The sequence below is a fragment of the Pectinophora gossypiella genome, chromosome 1, assembly GCF_024362695.1.
Source record: "Pectinophora gossypiella chromosome 1, ilPecGoss1.1, whole genome shotgun sequence".
Taxonomy (NCBI): domain Eukaryota; kingdom Metazoa; phylum Arthropoda; class Insecta; order Lepidoptera; family Gelechiidae; genus Pectinophora; species Pectinophora gossypiella.
In genome coordinates this window covers 4822531-4842173 of record NC_065404.1, presented here as the reverse complement: position 1 = coordinate 4842173, position 19643 = coordinate 4822531, and the positions used below count along the sequence as shown (strand labels likewise).

The window sequence follows — 19643 nt, the reverse complement described above, 5'->3', positions numbered from 1 at the left end:
GCACGTTAAGCCGTTGGTCCCGGTTACTATTGATGTAAGTGAGTAATCGTTACGTGAGCCATGTCAGGGGCGTTTGGCGGCTCAATCATAACCCTGACACCAGGGTTGATGAGGCTGGTATTTATCGCAAAAATATGGAATTGAAAATAATTTCAGCAATAAGGCCGCCCAAATTGTACTGTATTCATGTGTTGTCTGATTGTTTAAATTTAGTTCTGTGCAATAAAGTATATTTGATTTGATTTGATTCTATTTCTCTTTTGTTTTGTATTTTGTTTTTTTTCTCTGTTTTTCTGTTTGTGCAATAAAGTATTTGTTATGTTATGTTATGTTATATTAGCTATAACCTAATACTTAACCACCTGCCTAACCCTTCGGGGATGCAGGCGTGATGCTGTTACTATGTTATGTTATAAAGGTCCCAAGGAAAACTATTTACCTTACATGACCATCGCATCCCCGTCACGTCACATTATGAAATACCGCCCCCTGCTCCCCGTGCTCGCGGACAAGCCATACCGCCCCTGTGAAATATCGCCCCGCATTCAGATTCAAATCGGGGCCCTCTCAGGATAACATACGGCAGAAGAAAACTTGCACGACATTCAGACCAGTTGACGAAGAAATTACTAGCCAATAAATACGAGCATGACTAGTGAGATTCGGACCTTTTATAAAAAAAATATACACTTCTCTCGCATAAAAAATCTTAATAGGATTGCGGAATGACAGGGAAATGGCGGTAAGAGAAAACGTAAAAAATTATAAAACGTATAAAATAAAGAAAGGTAAAGAAAGAATAATCGTTTCCTTCATGCCCTATCCCACAAAAAGCATATTACTTAACACCTCGCAAATTTATGTTTCGTTTCGTATGCATGGTCTATGAATATGTAAGCAATATTAAATACAAGTATTAGGAATAACAACAAAAAATACATTTTTCAGTGGGTATAGGTACAGTAGTAATAGGTTTTTGTTCCAAATTCAAATTTAATCATTAATCAAACTCGTTTAGTTAAGATTATTTTTTTAATGAGAAATATTTATTATGTAATACTTTAACTCACGCAAGCAGTCGCCATTTGGGTAGGGAGAGTTACATGTTGACAAAAGAATGTCGACGCTGCTTTTCATGAAATTAGTTGTTATTTGCACTAACACAGCTGGCTCGACCATTATAGAAGGTGATACGGCTCACCACCCATCACGTTGGTCTAACATAAATTTACTTACTTACCAACTTAGTTCATCTAACTAGCCCTATTAGAAATATCGTCTTCAGCTTATGATATCCTGTTATGTTGTTTGTTATGTTACAACTTAATATTATATCAAAACTTAAATTAAAAACACCTTTCAGACATTATGATTTTTAGGTAGATACAGTACACAACAGTAGTGTATATATTATACACTACTACTGTTGTGTGTGTATATTATGGGTGTGTGTAGTGTGACAACACCACACACAACTACACTACACTACTGTACTACTGTACTGTACTGTACCTACCTAAAAATCATAATGTCTGAAAAGTGTTTTTGATTTGGCTCTACACAACATCTCTGTAGACAACATTAGTACAAAAATATATTCAGACATTATGATTTTACTAATTTTTTTAGTAATATTGGCCCCGATTCCGGCAGACACCGCCTAATTTTCTTTTAAGTTATATCCGTCATTTTCATATCCGTCGAAAAGGAAAGCGACGGATGATTCACAGCTCTTAATTTTAGGAAGAATGAGTAAATGAATGAATAACCCGGGCGAATCAAAAAGGCATATCGCTGGTATGCAATCCGTTTGACGTGCTGTCTACTTAACTGTGTCGGGTTATTGACTGATGTAAAATTTTTAGACGGTTGGTTTAGATTTGTGCTTAAAATTGACGTGTGTTCCATAAATTTTATGCTTGTCGATTACCCATCCCTTTCCTTTTCGGCGGATAAGAAAATGACAGATATAACTTAAAATAAAATTAGATGGTATTTACAGGAATTAACACCAATGTGTACCTGAAACCTAAAATGTCTGAAAAGTGTTTTTGATTTGGCTCTACAACAGTACCAACAACAACACTAATACTCAAAAGTAACTGAAACTTAATACTCACCTTATCCACCCTATGCTTCCGTCTTTAATTCGTTTAGTAAGTCATAAAACAACATACATATTAAGTATGTTTAAAAGCAATGAGCATCCAATTAAGGAAACCCTGATGAACACGCTAAACACCAATAAATAGATTTACTAACACATGTATGTACAATCTCGTGTAATGAAAAGCAAATTATCGCTTTGAAATAGCAAATCCTATACAGGGGAATAATTAGAAACGGACCCTGCAAATCTGTTAATTAGAGGCCCTCAGTCCGCCCCCGTCTGGCTGTCAATGTAACACGCCAATCACCGAGACAGGATTAATTAGCTGAAATACGTTACAGCCTGATGCGAAACCTCTGTACGCAAATGAGATTTCTATAGGACGCTTTTAGCACGGATAATAATCCTCGTACTAGTACCCGGGCTCTAACCGAATTCGACTTTATGAGTTTGTATTCAAGTTTGGAACATAGATAATAGGCTAGTTTCCAACTAGTCAATGTTACTTGTTACTAAACGTCAAAACACAAAATTACTAAGGAATTTGTGTGAAAAAACACACTGTGGCGCCATTGAAAAACGTGACAAAATGTCGGACTTATTATTACGTTTTTCTTGATTAAAATTCATAAATAAGGTAAATAGAAAAAAGAAAATGTTTTTCGTTAGTTTTAGAGCTGTCTTTATTTAGTAATCAGAATTTCATAATTTATCTTGAATCTAGTACACAACCCAATTCATAATCATGTTGTTTCTAGCGTTTGTGCCGATCAATGGCGGCTCACCACCTATCAGGTTGGTATAACAGAAAGCTCGATGAGGTGTGGGTACTTAATCCATCTTGCGATGTACGGTCACGAGCATGAATATGTATACACTTTGGTACCATGTCACATTAACTTTTTTGACAAATTGAACTGTAAGTCTCACTAAATGTCAAATATGTAAGTGCGACTGAGTCCTAAAGTGGATACATTATATTGCTTATGACTGTACCTCTGACTACCCCAATTAGGATATAGTCGTGAGCTTATGTTATGTTATTGGCGATAGGCTCGCGCCCTATTACACGGGACTTAACATAGCAAGGAGTGGATGTATATACTGTACACCTCTGCCTACCCTTTAGGGGATGTAGGCGTGATGCTATATTATGAATTAGTATCTACATCTACGATGATTTTTAACCGGTTTAAAAAGGAGGTTATCAATTTTACTCGTATGCATGTAATATTTTTAGAATTGCACAAGTATACAGGGTGTTAGTGACATCGTAACGAATACTGAGGGGGATAATTCAGACCATGATTCTGAGTTAATATCAAGTCGAATTTTCCGTCGCAAAATTCATGACTTTTTTAGTTTTTTTTAATGTATTCCGGCCAGTCCCTCCGGCAAGCGTTCAAGTCGTCACGCCATCTCTTTCGAAGTCTGCCACGACGCCTGTATCCGTCATGTCATGAGGCACCCAATGCGTGACGATCCGTGCCCACCACGAACCGCGAAAAATGGAAAGAGGAAGGGGAGGCCTTTGCCCAGCAGTGGGATCTTGTAGGCTAGATTAGATTAGACTTAGACTTTTGCGATTGAAAATTCCACTTGATATTAACTCAGAATAATGAGCTAAATCAGCCCCCTCAGTATTCGTTACGATGTCACTAACACTCTGTATGTGAGCTTCTAAAAACGTGTGCCAATTTACACAGGTGTACGTACTACCAAATACAAATACAAATCTTTATTGGTTACGTAAGCTACATGTCATTGGTAATTACATTAATTAAGTGTATACTTTATTACTTTAGCAGTGGGACGTATATAGGCTGTTTATGTTACATGTTTATGTATACTTTATTATAGCAAAGAAATTCATTAAATTCATAGAATATGTTCTTAAATAACCACTCTTTTATGAGCTTTTTAAAAGATTGGGTGGACGCTGCATCTAGTATTTCCGGTGGTTAGCGGTTATATACAGATTCTTTTATAAAAACAGATTGCTCACTCTTCTTTAATTTGTGTTGGGGTGTTACCAATTGGTTCTTTTTAGAATGTTTGTCTACGCAATTCCCAAAACCTACAAATCGTATTGTAATAATTTAGAATTGAAGTCCTAATCTGATTGGGGATGTCCTTAAAAAAGGTTCAGTACGATCTACTCTGAACCGGCGCGCAATAAGCGATTGATGATTGTGGAGGAAGCAAGAGAAGTGTGTCAGGATCGAAACTTTTGTTATTCCATAGTCTCTTGTTTACTGCGATGGGTAATAAGCGTAATGTGAGTTTATTTACGTATGTATGACATCTTGATCTTTCAACATTTCAACAAAACAGGAGACTGTAATTAACGAACACACATCGATTACTCACCTATAAGTGAAATTCTATTACAACACCTTTATTTGACGCGTTTGGTTTATCTAATCTACGTTTTTTGTACATTATTTTAAGTTTACGCAGTTATTATCATAATTAAAACACATAATAACGGGTTCTTACCGCGTTTAAAGCAGGGATATGAGACTCCCGATATTTCTACACAGTTGCAAGTGCCATGATCACGGGATGACTGATGACAGACTGTGACTGATGACTGATGATTATGATCATATGCCTGCTTTAAACGCTGTAAGAACCCGTTATTATGTTTTAATTAAGTACGTTTTTTGTTCTTAATACGTGCTTATACTATAACATTATAAATTCATGCCCATAATCTTTTTTGTTGTAGGCATAGTTTTCAGTTTTCCCTGTTATTCTGAAGGTAGATTCAACACATTTTGCATTCATTATCATTTCTGGAGACAAGGGAAGCAAGAAAATGTACAAAAAAATATCTATCTATCTAGATAGATAGATAGATATTTAGTGAGTAGATACTCAGCCTGTATCCACCCACTGCTGGGTATAGGCCTCCTCTCTTTCACGCCATGCTTTCGGGTCCTGTACAAGTCTCATCTATTGCTACAAAAAAATATCATCATCATCAGCCCATTAACGTCCCCACTGCTGGGGCACGGGCCTTCCCTATGGATGGATAGGGAGATCGGGCCTTAAACCATCACGCGGGCCCAGTGCGGATTGATGGTTATTAACGACTGTTAAGGCCCACCTCGACCGCTCTGCCGACGCTCTCCTCTCGCTCCAGTCCCGCAGGGAAGAGTCGCTGCCGCAGCTTCTTATGCCGATGAGACAGGTGGTTTGGGGTTCTTCATAAAGTAAAAGCGCCAGTAACAACTTCACATATTTTTAATGAATTAAATAAGAGAGTGAAACGTAGATTTTTGACTACCTATGCAAGGCAGGTGTAATAGGAAATGGTATGATGAAAGTTACATATATGTTTCAGAAATTTATAAAGTGGTGTTTACCTGAAGGGCACAGCTAGATGTTATAGACCGGTGAGCATGAGACAAAGAAAACTCCCTTGAATTTGTACAATGTATATTTTAAATATACAAATTTAATTATCCATAGGTAGGTAAAAACCCTATGGAGGGAGACAGGTCGCGCTTTGGTCCGTCAGGTTAATTGTCACTCCGTTACAACCATGGGATATCACTCTGTTTAAAACACTGTCCGTACACCTGTAGGCACCTCACTTACTCGAGGACCTCTGACTATCAGGCCTACCTGAGGCGTCCCGGTATACCGTACAGGGGATGCGTTGAGGCCGGCTCAGGCCAGGGCGTGCTGGACGATGGCGGCGCAGCGGGCCAACTGTTACGCAGCTGGCGGGCTGCACGTCCACCGGTCAACCTCGCAGTCCTTCACCGGGCCTTATCCGGAGTGTTGACAAAAGAAGAGGCGCGGCACATCCGTATGCGCGCCGCACAAAGGAAAGCTTCGACGTGCAAACAACCAAGGCAAGCTCCGCCGAAATGAAGCTTGAAATAACTCTCAAATGCAGAAGAAAACAGTAGGAATCTTCATTCACAAAATTTGTTGAAATAGTCTGATCCAATCATAAACTTCTTCATAGAACTTAAAAACGTCAGAAAATTGAACAAAACTTTAAAGACGTTAAAAACTTAAAGGAAACAAAAAAAACCCCATCTGCAACAAGGAATGGCAATGATTAGCATGTGGTTGAGCTGACAGCGTGGCAATGCAACTCACGAGCGTAAAACAAAGAAAATAACTTACAGGTTCATCCGGGATAGTTGGGCATCGCTCGGATGAAACCTAATCCCACCCACTGGACCTTCGGCGATGGGATTTCAGTGAAGTTGCTGAAAACAAGGACCTCGAGGTTATCACAAAGTTGGTGCAAAAATATGCACGAAGAATTGCGAGGACTCACCATCTCGGTTAAGCTGTTTATTTAAATCGAGACATCGGCTCTTGATGTCGCCGATAAATCGTGGCTTTTAATTTGCCCACATTATTGTTACGGCAGTGGAGTCTCCGGCGCTCTCGCGACGTCCCCCCTTTTCATAACCTGTCTCTCAGCTCAGCCAGCTGTCAGTCTGACACAAGAACCACGAACAAAGTTGCCAAACTAGAAAAAATCTACCAAACCATAAATTCGCCGAATCAACGACAACAATCGATCGACTTGTTTGATCCCAAAATTTAAACAATATAATTATAATATATCAAAAATAAATGTTGCAGATAATTTTAATATACCAAATTTTGAAGAACGAAAAGAAAATTATTAAAATGTTCGGGCCCATCGATAACCCTGCAGCGCCATCTGTGATTTCCTGCGGGTAAAATATAAAAACAACGATATATCGCCAGAAACCACAAGATGTCGCTACAAGGCTCGTTGGTCCGAAATGCTTCGTTACAATACCCCCCTACCCACGAGAGGTTTCGAACTGGGTGAGAAACACGGCTGCCCTCAGCCATAGAGCCTGGAGCGCACAACCAGTCTAAATTTTATCAAATTTAAAAAAAAAAATCTGTCACAGAAGACGAGACAACAACAATTTATAAAAAAAACGTAACGAAGCACAAACAACATCTACACAGCACAACCCTAAGCACAACAATTACCCCGACCTGTTATTCTTCACCATTCATTGATCTCCTTTCACTTCTTTCATAAAGTAGCACCCAGTATCCATTTCACTGGGTGTTACCCACATTCATACCCCTGATGAGCTGACGACTATCTTAGTGTCACTCGATATCCCAATTCTAAAGACAAAGACAAAGAAACAAAACAACAGTTGCTAGAGGCTTATTTAAGGAGTCACTACCCGCTCCGTCGAAAAGGAAAAAAACAATGAGTAACCTAATAAGGTTCCTAATTTAAATTTAATTTAAAATAATGGCTACCATAAAGCCTAAAAAATGTTGACACGGGCAACATGAATAAACTATATTAAATAGTTGGCTATAATCGCCTAAACAAAAAACTTAAAAATATGAAACGCTAAAGTGGGCGTTCATAAAAACGCTGCGTTGCAGACGCTAGTGTGCATGGGCCTTTATCAGCGCACACATAAACACACTAAAAACAAACATTAAACATAAAACATTTATAAAATCTTAGTTAATCTAGTGATTTTATAAATCAAAAGACTACTTAAAAAACGTGATCGTTATAAATATAGGTTGTTACTAGGCCACTTACGACACAAGTAAACACACCAAAGTTTTATTAATAAAAAATGTTATGAAGCTAACCATATGAAAAAGAAAAATAATGTAACTTTCTTTATAAATGTAAATTTAAATTGAGCCAAAAACAAAGATCCAAGCCGGTAAATTTTGTTTTAAAAAAAAATATGACTAGGGGGACACGGGGCAATTTGGAAATTAAATTTTTAAATCTTTTATATGCCAAGAACCTAAGTTCTTGCCACCAAATGAAACCAAATCGTACACCAAGGGTGATAAAACCTTTTTAATTACGCACTGCTCATATTTTGGGGCAAGTTTCGAGGCTTTAAAATTAGCGGCGTCACTCTGTACGTACGTTTTTCGCCACACTACTTGCCCTTCGCGCAAAGTATTGACGTTACGGCGTCGCAGGTTGTAGTACTTTGCGTTCGTCGCGTGAGCCTTCTCGATATTAACCCGAACCTTTTGAAAAATATCCCGAAGGACCCCAAATTCACCCGCATACTCGTCCCTTGGCATAGAGACGTCATATTCCCTATCGTCGTTTTTATAAAAAGAACCGTTAATAATTGGTTCCCGGCCATGGACTAAAAAGAATGGGCTGAAACCAGTCGTTTCGTTCACTGCACTATTTATTGCAAACTGCACCTTAAATAAATTAAGATCCCATGTCCTATGATCGTCAGCTACATAAGACGAAACAGCTGTCATGACTGTTTTGTTGTACCTTTCCACCATGTTAATCTGTGGCGTGTACCTAGGCCCGTAGTGAACTCGTGGAATATTGTACTTCTTGAGAAGGCCACTGAATTCTGATCCCGTGAATTGAACCCCATTGTCGGTAATTACGGTTTCAGGAATCCCGTGAGCTAGAAGCACATAATTCTCAAAGTTTTTAGCTACTGCAGCACTAGTCGCTCGACGAAGTGGAAATAACATGGTGTACTTTGAAAAACAGCATGTTACTACTAAAAGGTGCATGTAACCCGAACGTGATCGTGGAAGAGGTCCTACCAAATCTACGGATACAGCTTGAAACGGCCTATAGCACTGCTTAGGCTGACCCATGATCCCAGGAGTGAGTTTGGTCCTGTACTTATAAGCGGAACAAATACGGCATTTGTTGACAAAATCAAGCACGTCGCGGTACATTCCTGGCCAGAAATACCTCAAACACAACCTACGGTGCGTTTTAAACACTCCGAGGTGTGCCGAGGTCGGTGGTTTGTGGTTTTCGGACATGACCTGCAGACGGTTTGACTTTGGCACAACAATCTTCCAATCAAACTCCTGAGTCAAGGCATACTTACCCTTGCTGTATCGTAGAAGAGTACCATTTTCGACGCGATAATTGGGATAATTTTTGGGATAAGCCGTACATCCAGAGTAAACCTTGTCATACCACTCATCACCGGTTCCTGCACTTGGAGCATCGATGGCATCCACATGCAGCAATCGTGAGAGGGCATCAGGGTCGACATTATCCTTCCCTTTCCTATGCTCGATTTTAAAATTAAATTGGGATAACCTACAACCCCAACGAGCTAAGCGTCCCGTAGGATTCTCCAAATTCATGAACCACCTAAGTGAAGCGTGATCGGTTACGACGGTGAATGGTCTACTACCTAAATATGGTTCAAATTTTTCAACCGCGTACACAACTGCTAACGCCTCCCTTTCGGTAGCACTATAGTTACGTTCGTTTTTGTTAAGGGATCTGCTGATATAAGCGATAGGGCGGTCATGGCCATCAATATTCTGCGCTAACACACCTCCTACGCCAAAATTCGATGCTTCGCAGTGAACTGAAAATGGTCTACTAAAATCAGGGCAGGCTAAAATTGGAGCTGAAACTAATGTGTTTTTTATAGTGACAAAAGCGTTTTTTGGGTTGTTACATTTTGGGCACGACCTTACCGTAAACCCTAAATGACCGCACTTAAAACATTTAACTGTCTTGTCCCTACACCTTGCGGTTGAGTGAGTAGACACTTTACATCTTTTGCAAAATACTGATTTGTTAGCCGCAGATTTTGTCCTATAACTACCAGGCTTTTCATTATTTGGCGGTTGTCGCTGCGTAAAAGTTTGAGCCTGAATTGGTGGCTGAACTGCCGAGACCTGTTGTGTTTCCCTAACATCGGCGGATTCGCTGACGGGCATTACATGTTTCGTTTTGCCTTTGTACACGAAATCATTACTTAAAATAGACTGCTTTGGTGGTTCGACAAACAGCTGTGTCATTTGTCGCGCAGATTCTATTTTACGGCATTTATCTTTTAGTTCAGCTATCGTAGCTACGTCGTGCAATGCTAACTGTTCTCTAAAAACGGGCCTAATATTGTGCATTAAAATTTCAAATTTGTCATTATCCGAAAGAGGTCGTTTCAATTGTGAAAACATACAGTTCATAACTGCAAAATAGATGTGTGTTGGTTCATCCTGTCCTTGGGTGCGAGCTCTAATCTCCCCCAGCAAACGATAATCAAAATCAACGGGTGCGAATTCCTGGACTAAAAGCTCACTTAATTCCTGCCAAGACGAAACCTGCTCCTTAACACCTCTGAACCATAGAAGACCTTGGTCCGAAAAGAAACAAAAGGCGGACCTGAAAAGTACATTGTCACTAACTCCGAACGCTGAGGCGCGTTCACTTATGGATTGCAAGAACGTATGTGGACTCGTACGGCCGTCGAATTTAATGTTCCACTTCATTAAATTAATTGCTGAACCCTCTGTCCCTTTTCCCCTGTTTTCCTCTTCTGGGTCGATGACGTTTTTTGTTGACAACAATTTCTCCAATGAGTGACTGCAAGCTTTAAGATTTTTAATCAGCTTCGATTGGATGTCCCTATCGACAGACTCCGTGCATACTACACGCTCAAGACGGTGATGAAGATGATTATATAAAGCCCTAGCACGCATAAGGTGATGACGTTCCCTAGACTTCACTGCTGTATCAAGTTTTGCCTGCAGCTCCTTCAGCTTTTCGGTGATGATTGGGAATTCTGCCTGTGGTCTTCGTTCATCATCCATTATTTCATCCGGAGAGAAACCAGTGATCAACTCCCTAAGCTGTTTCTTCAAATTGAGAACAGTATCAGCCGGTGCTTCTGCACGAATACTCACTTCATATATTAATTCATCACGGAGCAGTGAATGTAAATAAACAGTTTGGATATCCATGGTTGTGTTTCAGAGTTATAATTTTAAGATTGAAAAAGTGGTTTGAAGTAAACTGAAGTAAATTTATGTTTCAAAATGTACCCGTCTGCCTCCAAAACTTATTTTCTAAAATATGTACTAAATTTTCATATAATATAAACCAAATAAGTGTAATTATCACACAACATCAATTCTCAGTCTATCCCTGTAAATAATTTTCAAAACAATAAAAGAAACAACAGTGTTTTTTAATTAATTTTGTTTAAGGTTATGTTTTAAATATATTAAATGTTTATTGTCACGTAAATATATTGTTGTAATTATATAAAGATTGTAAAGCAAGTGTACTACTATATATTTCTCAATAAAGTTGTTATTGACAGACAGTTCTATAAAATTATTTCCAAAAACAAATAAGCAAAATGTTTGCCAAGCAGCGGCACAACTAACAATATGATGATGAAGCAAAGCTACAAAATATCAATTTCCACTCAATGTCCTGTTGTAAATGTTATCAAAAAAACTATCTTTATAGCTGATGTTTTGAAAGTAATATTAATTGTTTTAATAATAAATGGTTTTTTCCTGTAATAATACAAATGGTTTAAAAAAAAAAAAAACAATAAATGTAGTAATAAAAATATCTATAAGCCCTAGACCATTTAGGCCATAAAATTGGGTTTAAACTTGTTGTTAAAAAATAAGTATTTAAGTTAGGTCTCTTTAGGAGGCCTAGAACCTTACTTATACTAAGAAACAGACACAACTTAACTTAAGATGCAACATAAACACAAACAATTCACACAAAATCCCATCACTTTTAATAATAAAAAAAAATACACTGTTTTCACAAAATTTATTCTTAAAGTTTATGCCAACACCACTTATATTCTAAAATGGTTGTACAGAGCGACAATTTCACCAAGAAGGGCGCCACTGAAACAAATTTGCTATAATGGTATTCCATAAAAAAGAAATGGGCCGTTAGGTAAAGTGTCTCTCTGTGACATGACCATAAGATAGCACTATATTTAAAACACTGTCCGTACACCTGTAGGCACCTCACTTACTCGAGGACCTCTGACTATCAGGCCTACCTGAGGCGTCCCGGTATACCGTACAGGGGATGCGTTGAGGCCGGCTCAGGCCAGGGCGTGCTGGACGATGGCGGCGCAGCGGGCCAACTGTTACGCAGCTGGCGGGCTGCACGTCCACCGGTCAACCTCGCAGTCCTTCACCGGGCCTTATCCGGAGTGTTGACAAAAGAAGAGGCGCGGCACATCCGTATGCGCGCCGCACAAAGGAAAGCTTCGACGTGCAAACAACCAAGGCAAGCTCCGCCGAAATGAAGCTTGAAATAACTCTCAAATGCAGAAGAAAACAGTAGGAATCTTCATTCACAAAATTTGTTGAAATAGTCTGATCCAATCATAAACTTCTTCATAGAACTTAAAAACGTCAGAAAATTGAACAAAACTTTAAAGACGTTAAAAACTTAAAGGAAACAAAAAAAACCCCATCTGCAACAAGGAATGGCAATGATTAGCATGTGGTTGAGCTGACAGCGTGGCAATGCAACTCACGAGCGTAAAACAAAGAAAATAACTTACAGGTTCATCCGGGATAGTTGGGCATCGCTCGGATGAAACCTAATCCCACCCACTGGACCTTCGGCGATGGGATTTCAGTGAAGTTGCTGAAAACAAGGACCTCGAGGTTATCACAAAGTTGGTGCAAAAATATGCACGAAGAATTGCGAGGACTCACCATCTCGGTTAAGCTGTTTATTTAAATCGAGACATCGGCTCTTGATGTCGCCGATAAATCGTGGCTTTTAATTTGCCCACATTATTGTTACGGCAGTGGAGTCTCCGGCGCTCTCGCGACGTCCCCCCTTTTCATAACCTGTCTCTCAGCTCAGCCAGCTGTCAGTCTGACACAAGAACCACGAACAAAGTTGCCAAACTAGAAAAAATCTACCAAACCATAAATTCGCCGAATCAACGACAACAATCGATCGACTTGTTTGATCCCAAAATTTAAACAATATAATTATAATATATCAAAAATAAATGTTGCAGATAATTTTAATATACCAAATTTTGAAGAACGAAAAGAAAATTATTAAAATGTTCGGGCCCATCGATAACCCTGCAGCGCCATCTGTGATTTCCTGCGGGTAAAATATAAAAACAACGATATATCGCCAGAAACCACAAGATGTCGCTACAAGGCTCGTTGGTCCGAAATGCTTCGTTACAATACCCCCCTACCCACGAGAGGTTTCGAACTGGGTGAGAAACACGGCTGCCCTCAGCCATAGAGCCTGGAGCGCACAACCAGTCTAAATTTTATCAAATTTAAAAAAAAAAATCTGTCACAGAAGACGAGACAACAACAATTTATAAAAAAAACGTAACGAAGCACAAACAACATCTACACAGCACAACCCTAAGCACAACAATTACCCCGACCTGTTATTCTTCACCATTCATTGATCTCCTTTCACTTCTTTCATAAAGTAGCACCCAGTATCCATTTCACTGGGTGTTACCCACATTCATACCCCTGATGAGCTGACGACTATCTTAGTGTCACTCGATATCCCAATTCTAAAGACAAAGACAAAGAAACAAAACAACAGTTGCTAGAGGCTTATTTAAGGAGTCACTACCCGCTCCGTCGAAAAGGAAAAAAACAATGAGTAACCTAATAAGGTTCCTAATTTAAATTTAATTTAAAATAATGGCTACCATAAAGCCTAAAAAATGTTGACACGGGCAACATGAATAAACTATATTAAATAGTTGGCTATAATCGCCTAAACAAAAAACTTAAAAATATGAAACGCTAAAGTGGGCGTTCATAAAAACGCTGCGTTGCAGACGCTAGTGTGCATGGGCCTTTATCAGCGCACACATAAACACACTAAAAACAAACATTAAACATAAAACATTTATAAAATCTTAGTTAATCTAGTGATTTTATAAATCAAAAGACTACTTAAAAAACGTGATCGTTATAAATATAGGTTGTTACTAGGCCACTTACGACACAAGTAAACACACCAAAGTTTTATTAATAAAAAATGTTATGAAGCTAACCATATGAAAAAGAAAAATAATGTAACTTTCTTTATAAATGTAAATTTAAATTGAGCCAAAAACAAAGATCCAAGCCGGTAAATTTTGTTTTAAAAAAAAATATGACTAGGGGGACACGGGGCAATTTGGAAATTAAATTTTTAAATCTTTTATATGCCAAGAACCTAAGTTCTTGCCACCAAATGAAACCAAATCGTACACCAAGGGTGATAAAACCTTTTTAATTACGCACTGCTCATATTTTGGGGCAAGTTTCGAGGCTTTAAAATTAGCGGCGTCACTCTGTACGTACGTTTTTCGCCACACTACTTGCCCTTCGCGCAAAGTATTGACGTTACGGCGTCGCAGGTTGTAGTACTTTGCGTTCGTCGCGTGAGCCTTCTCGATATTAACCCGAACCTTTTGAAAAATATCCCGAAGGACCCCAAATTCACCCGCATACTCGTCCCTTGGCATAGAGACGTCATATTCCCTATCGTCGTTTTTATAAAAAGAACCGTTAATAATTGGTTCCCGGCCATGGACTAAAAAGAATGGGCTGAAACCAGTCGTTTCGTTCACTGCACTATTTATTGCAAACTGCACCTTAAATAAATTAAGATCCCATGTCCTATGATCGTCAGCTACATAAGACGAAACAGCTGTCATGACTGTTTTGTTGTACCTTTCCACCATGTTAATCTGTGGCGTGTACCTAGGCCCGTAGTGAACTCGTGGAATATTGTACTTCTTGAGAAGGCCACTGAATTCTGATCCCGTGAATTGAACCCCATTGTCGGTAATTACGGTTTCAGGAATCCCGTGAGCTAGAAGCACATAATTCTCAAAGTTTTTAGCTACTGCAGCACTAGTCGCTCGACGAAGTGGAAATAACATGGTGTACTTTGAAAAACAGCATGTTACTACTAAAAGGTGCATGTAACCCGAACGTGATCGTGGAAGAGGTCCTACCAAATCTACGGATACAGCTTGAAACGGCCTATAGCACTGCTTAGGCTGACCCATGATCCCAGGAGTGAGTTTGGTCCTGTACTTATAAGCGGAACAAATACGGCATTTGTTGACAAAATCAAGCACGTCGCGGTACATTCCTGGCCAGAAATACCTCAAACACAACCTACGGTGCGTTTTAAACACTCCGAGGTGTGCCGAGGTCGGTGGTTTGTGGTTTTCGGACATGACCTGCAGACGGTTTGACTTTGGCACAACAATCTTCCAATCAAACTCCTGAGTCAAGGCATACTTACCCTTGCTGTATCGTAGAAGAGTACCATTTTCGACGCGATAATTGGGATAATTTTTGGGATAAGCCGTACATCCAGAGTAAACCTTGTCATACCACTCATCACCGGTTCCTGCACTTGGAGCATCGATGGCATCCACATGCAGCAATCGTGAGAGGGCATCAGGGTCGACATTATCCTTCCCTTTCCTATGCTCGATTTTAAAATTAAATTGGGATAACCTACAACCCCAACGAGCTAAGCGTCCCGTAGGATTCTCCAAATTCATGAACCACCTAAGTGAAGCGTGATCGGTTACGACGGTGAATGGTCTACTACCTAAATATGGTTCAAATTTTTCAACCGCGTACACAACTGCTAACGCCTCCCTTTCGGTAGCACTATAGTTACGTTCGTTTTTGTTAAGGGATCTGCTGATATAAGCGATAGGGCGGTCATGGCCATCAATATTCTGCGCTAACACACCTCCTACGCCAAAATTCGATGCTTCGCAGTGAACTGAAAATGGTCTACTAAAATCAGGGCAGGCTAAAATTGGAGCTGAAACTAATGTGTTTTTTATAGTGACAAAAGCGTTTTTTGGGTTGTTACATTTTGGGCACGACCTTACCGTAAACCCTAAATGACCGCACTTAAAACATTTAACTGTCTTGTCCCTACACCTTGCGGTTGAGTGAGTAGACACTTTACATCTTTTGCAAAATACTGATTTGTTAGCCGCAGATTTTGTCCTATAACTACCAGGCTTTTCATTATTTGGCGGTTGTCGCTGCGTAAAAGTTTGAGCCTGAATTGGTGGCTGAACTGCCGAGACCTGTTGTGTTTCCCTAACATCGGCGGATTCGCTGACGGGCATTACATGTTTCGTTTTGCCTTTGTACACGAAATCATTACTTAAAATAGACTGCTTTGGTGGTTCGACAAACAGCTGTGTCATTTGTCGCGCAGATTCTATTTTACGGCATTTATCTTTTAGTTCAGCTATCGTAGCTACGTCGTGCAATGCTAACTGTTCTCTAAAAACGGGCCTAATATTGTGCATTAAAATTTCAAATTTGTCATTATCCGAAAGAGGTCGTTTCAATTGTGAAAACATACAGTTCATAACTGCAAAATAGATGTGTGTTGGTTCATCCTGTCCTTGGGTGCGAGCTCTAATCTCCCCCAGCAAACGATAATCAAAATCAACGGGTGCGAATTCCTGGACTAAAAGCTCACTTAATTCCTGCCAAGACGAAACCTGCTCCTTAACACCTCTGAACCATAGAAGACCTTGGTCCGAAAAGAAACAAAAGGCGGACCTGAAAAGTACATTGTCACTAACTCCGAACGCTGAGGCGCGTTCACTTATGGATTGCAAGAACGTATGTGGACTCGTACGGCCGTCGAATTTAATGTTCCACTTCATTAAATTAATTGCTGAACCCTCTGTCCCTTTTCCCCTGTTTTCCTCTTCTGGGTCGATGACGTTTTTTGTTGACAACAATTTCTCCAATGAGTGACTGCAAGCTTTAAGATTTTTAATCAGCTTCGATTGGATGTCCCTATCGACAGACTCCGTGCATACTACACGCTCAAGACGGTGATGAAGATGATTATATAAAGCCCTAGCACGCATAAGGTGATGACGTTCCCTAGACTTCACTGCTGTATCAAGTTTTGCCTGCAGCTCCTTCAGCTTTTCGGTGATGATTGGGAATTCTGCCTGTGGTCTTCGTTCATCATCCATTATTTCATCCGGAGAGAAACCAGTGATCAACTCCCTAAGCTGTTTCTTCAAATTGAGAACAGTATCAGCCGGTGCTTCTGCACGAATACTCACTTCATATATTAATTCATCACGGAGCAGTGAATGTAAATAAACAGTTTGGATATCCATGGTTGTGTTTCAGAGTTATAATTTTAAGATTGAAAAAGTGGTTTGAAGTAAACTGAAGTAAATTTATGTTTCAAAATGTACCCGTCTGCCTCCAAAACTTATTTTCTAAAATATGTACTAAATTTTCATATAATATAAACCAAATAAGTGTAATTATCACACAACATCAATTCTCAGTCTATCCCTGTAAATAATTTTCAAAACAATAAAAGAAACAACAGTGTTTTTTAATTAATTTTGTTTAAGGTTATGTTTTATAGTATTTTATGCAACAGTTGTATAAGAAGGGTCAAAAAATGCGAGTGGCGTGAGTTGCGATGTGAGCCTTGGCGAACATCGCAATAAGAGACGCCACGAGCATTTTTTGACCTAGTTATACAACGTTGCATACAATACTTTTTCTACGACGACGTAATTTTAAATGAAACAAAAATTTTCCAATTTATTTTCCAACGCGCGGGAAAATGGCGGCAAATGTATACTTTTTTTTTATAGTATATCTATGGCACCAAACAAAGTAAAGGTGCCAGTTTCCAGGTCAAAAAAAAAAAAACAACAACAATGCTTTTTTGGCGACATTATAGTACAGTTACACTTTGTAAACAATGCTTTTATAGGCCATAGAGCGTACACTTTTTCAAAGAGTTTAATTATGTATGTACTTATATTAGACTTTTTGGTTATTTAAATGCCAGATTAAAGTAGAGGAGTAGAAAAAATATATTAAATGTTTATTGTCACGTAAATATATTGTTGTAATTATATAAAGATTGTAAAGCAAGTGTACTACTATATATTTCTCAATAAAGTTGTTATTGACAGACAGTTCTATAAAATTATTTCCAAAAACAAATAAGCAAAATGTTTGCCAAGCAGCGGCACAACTAACAATATGATGATGAAGCAAAGCTACAAAATATCAATTTCCACTCAATGTCCTGTTGTAAATGTTATCAAAAAAACTATCTTTATAGCTGATGTTTTGAAAGTAATATTAATTGTTTTAATAATAAATGGTTTTTTCCTGTAATAATACAAATGGTTTAAAAAAAAAAAAAACAATAAATGTAGTAATAAAAATATCTATAAGCCCTAGACCATTTAGGCCATAAAATTGGGTTTAAACTTGTTGTTAAAAAATAAGTATTTAAGTTAGGTCTCTTTAGGAGGCCTAGAACCTTACTTATACTAAGAAACAGACACAACTTAACTTAAGATGCAACATAAACACAAACAATTCACACAAAATCCCATCACTTTTAATAATAAAAAAAAATACACTGTTTTCACAAAATTTATTCTTAAAGTTTATGCCAACACCACTTATATTCTAAAATGGTTGTACAGAGCGACAATTTCACCAAGAAGGGCGCCACTGAAACAAATTTGCTATAATGGTATTCCATAAAAAAGAAATGGGCCGTTAGGTAAAGTGTCTCTCTGTGACATGACCATAAGATAGCACTATATTTAAAACACTGTCCGTACACCTGTAGGCACCTCACTTACTCGAGGACCTCTGACTATCAGGCCTACCTGAGGCGTCCCGGTATACCGTACAGGGGATGCGTTGAGGCCGGCTCAGGCCAGGGCGTGCTGGACGATGGCGGCGCAGCGGGCCAACTGTTACGCAGCTGGCGGGCTGCACGTCCACCGGTCAACCTCGCAGTCCTTCACCGGGCCTTATCCGGAGTGTTGACAAAAGAAGAGGCGCGGCACATCCGTATGCGCGCCGCACAAAGGAAAGCTTCGACGTGCAAACAACCAAGGCAAGCTCCGCCGAAATGAAGCTTGAAATAACTCTCAAATGCAGAAGAAAACAGTAGGAATCTTCATTCACAAAATTTGTTGAAATAGTCTGATCCAATCATAAACTTCTTCATAGAACTTAAAAACGTCAGAAAATTGAACAAAACTTTAAAGACGTTAAAAACTTAAAGGAAACAAAAAAAACCCCATCTGCAACAAGGAATGGCAATGATTAGCATGTGGTTGAGCTGACAGCGTGGCAATGCAACTCACGAGCGTAAAACAAAGAAAATAACTTACAGGTTCATCCGGGATAGTTGGGCATCGCTCGGATGAAACCTAATCCCACCCACTGGACCTTCGGCGATGGGATTTCAGTGAAGTTGCTGAAAACAAGGACCTCGAGGTTATCACAAAGTTGGTGCAAAAATATGCACGAAGAATTGCGAGGACTCACCATCTCGGTTAAGCTGTTTATTTAAATCGAGACATCGGCTCTTGATGTCGCCGATAAATCGTGGCTTTTAATTTGCCCACATTATTGTTACGGCAGTGGAGTCTCCGGCGCTCTCGCGACGTCCCCCCTTTTTTTTTTTTTTTTTTTTTTTTTTTTTTTTTTTTTTTTTTTTTTTTTTTTTTTTTTATGGCAATGGGTCGCTTAGGAGTACGACCATTCTGCCAGTGTCGAAGTGATCAGAAAACAAACTGAAAAAATTTGACAGGTTGATTAATTTTAAACTGTAGGTAGAGAGCTAAACCTTGAGTTAACCTGCAACAAGACAAAACAGGACGTCACAAAACGTTTATCACAATTT

The 19643-nt window shown here is 39.1% G+C and overlaps 2 long non-coding RNA genes across 4 annotated transcripts; both read right to left on the bottom strand.

Annotated features, from left to right (window-relative positions):
- Window positions 1-5617: 5617 nt before the first annotated feature.
- Window positions 5618-6795, bottom strand: LOC126382028 (uncharacterized). The gene is made up of 3 exons (XR_007569015.1): window positions 6414-6795; window positions 6257-6342; window positions 5618-6166 (listed from the first exon to the last, which is right to left on the bottom strand). It is a non-coding gene; the product is annotated as an uncharacterized LOC126382028 (long non-coding RNA).
- Window positions 6796-11650: 4855 nt separating this feature from the next.
- LOC126382015 (uncharacterized) lies at window positions 11651-19411 on the bottom strand. Of its 3 annotated transcripts, none has more exons than XR_007569014.1 (3): window positions 19286-19411; window positions 19129-19214; window positions 11651-12372 (listed from the first exon to the last, which is right to left on the bottom strand). It is a non-coding gene; the product is annotated as an uncharacterized LOC126382015 (long non-coding RNA). The 3 variants fall into 3 exon arrangements; XR_007569013.1 differs by lacking the exons at window positions 19129-19214; window positions 19286-19411 and adding exons at window positions 12463-12548; window positions 12620-13819; XR_007569012.1 differs by lacking the exon at window positions 11651-12372 and adding an exon at window positions 18317-19038.
- Window positions 19412-19643: the final 232 nt, after the last annotated feature.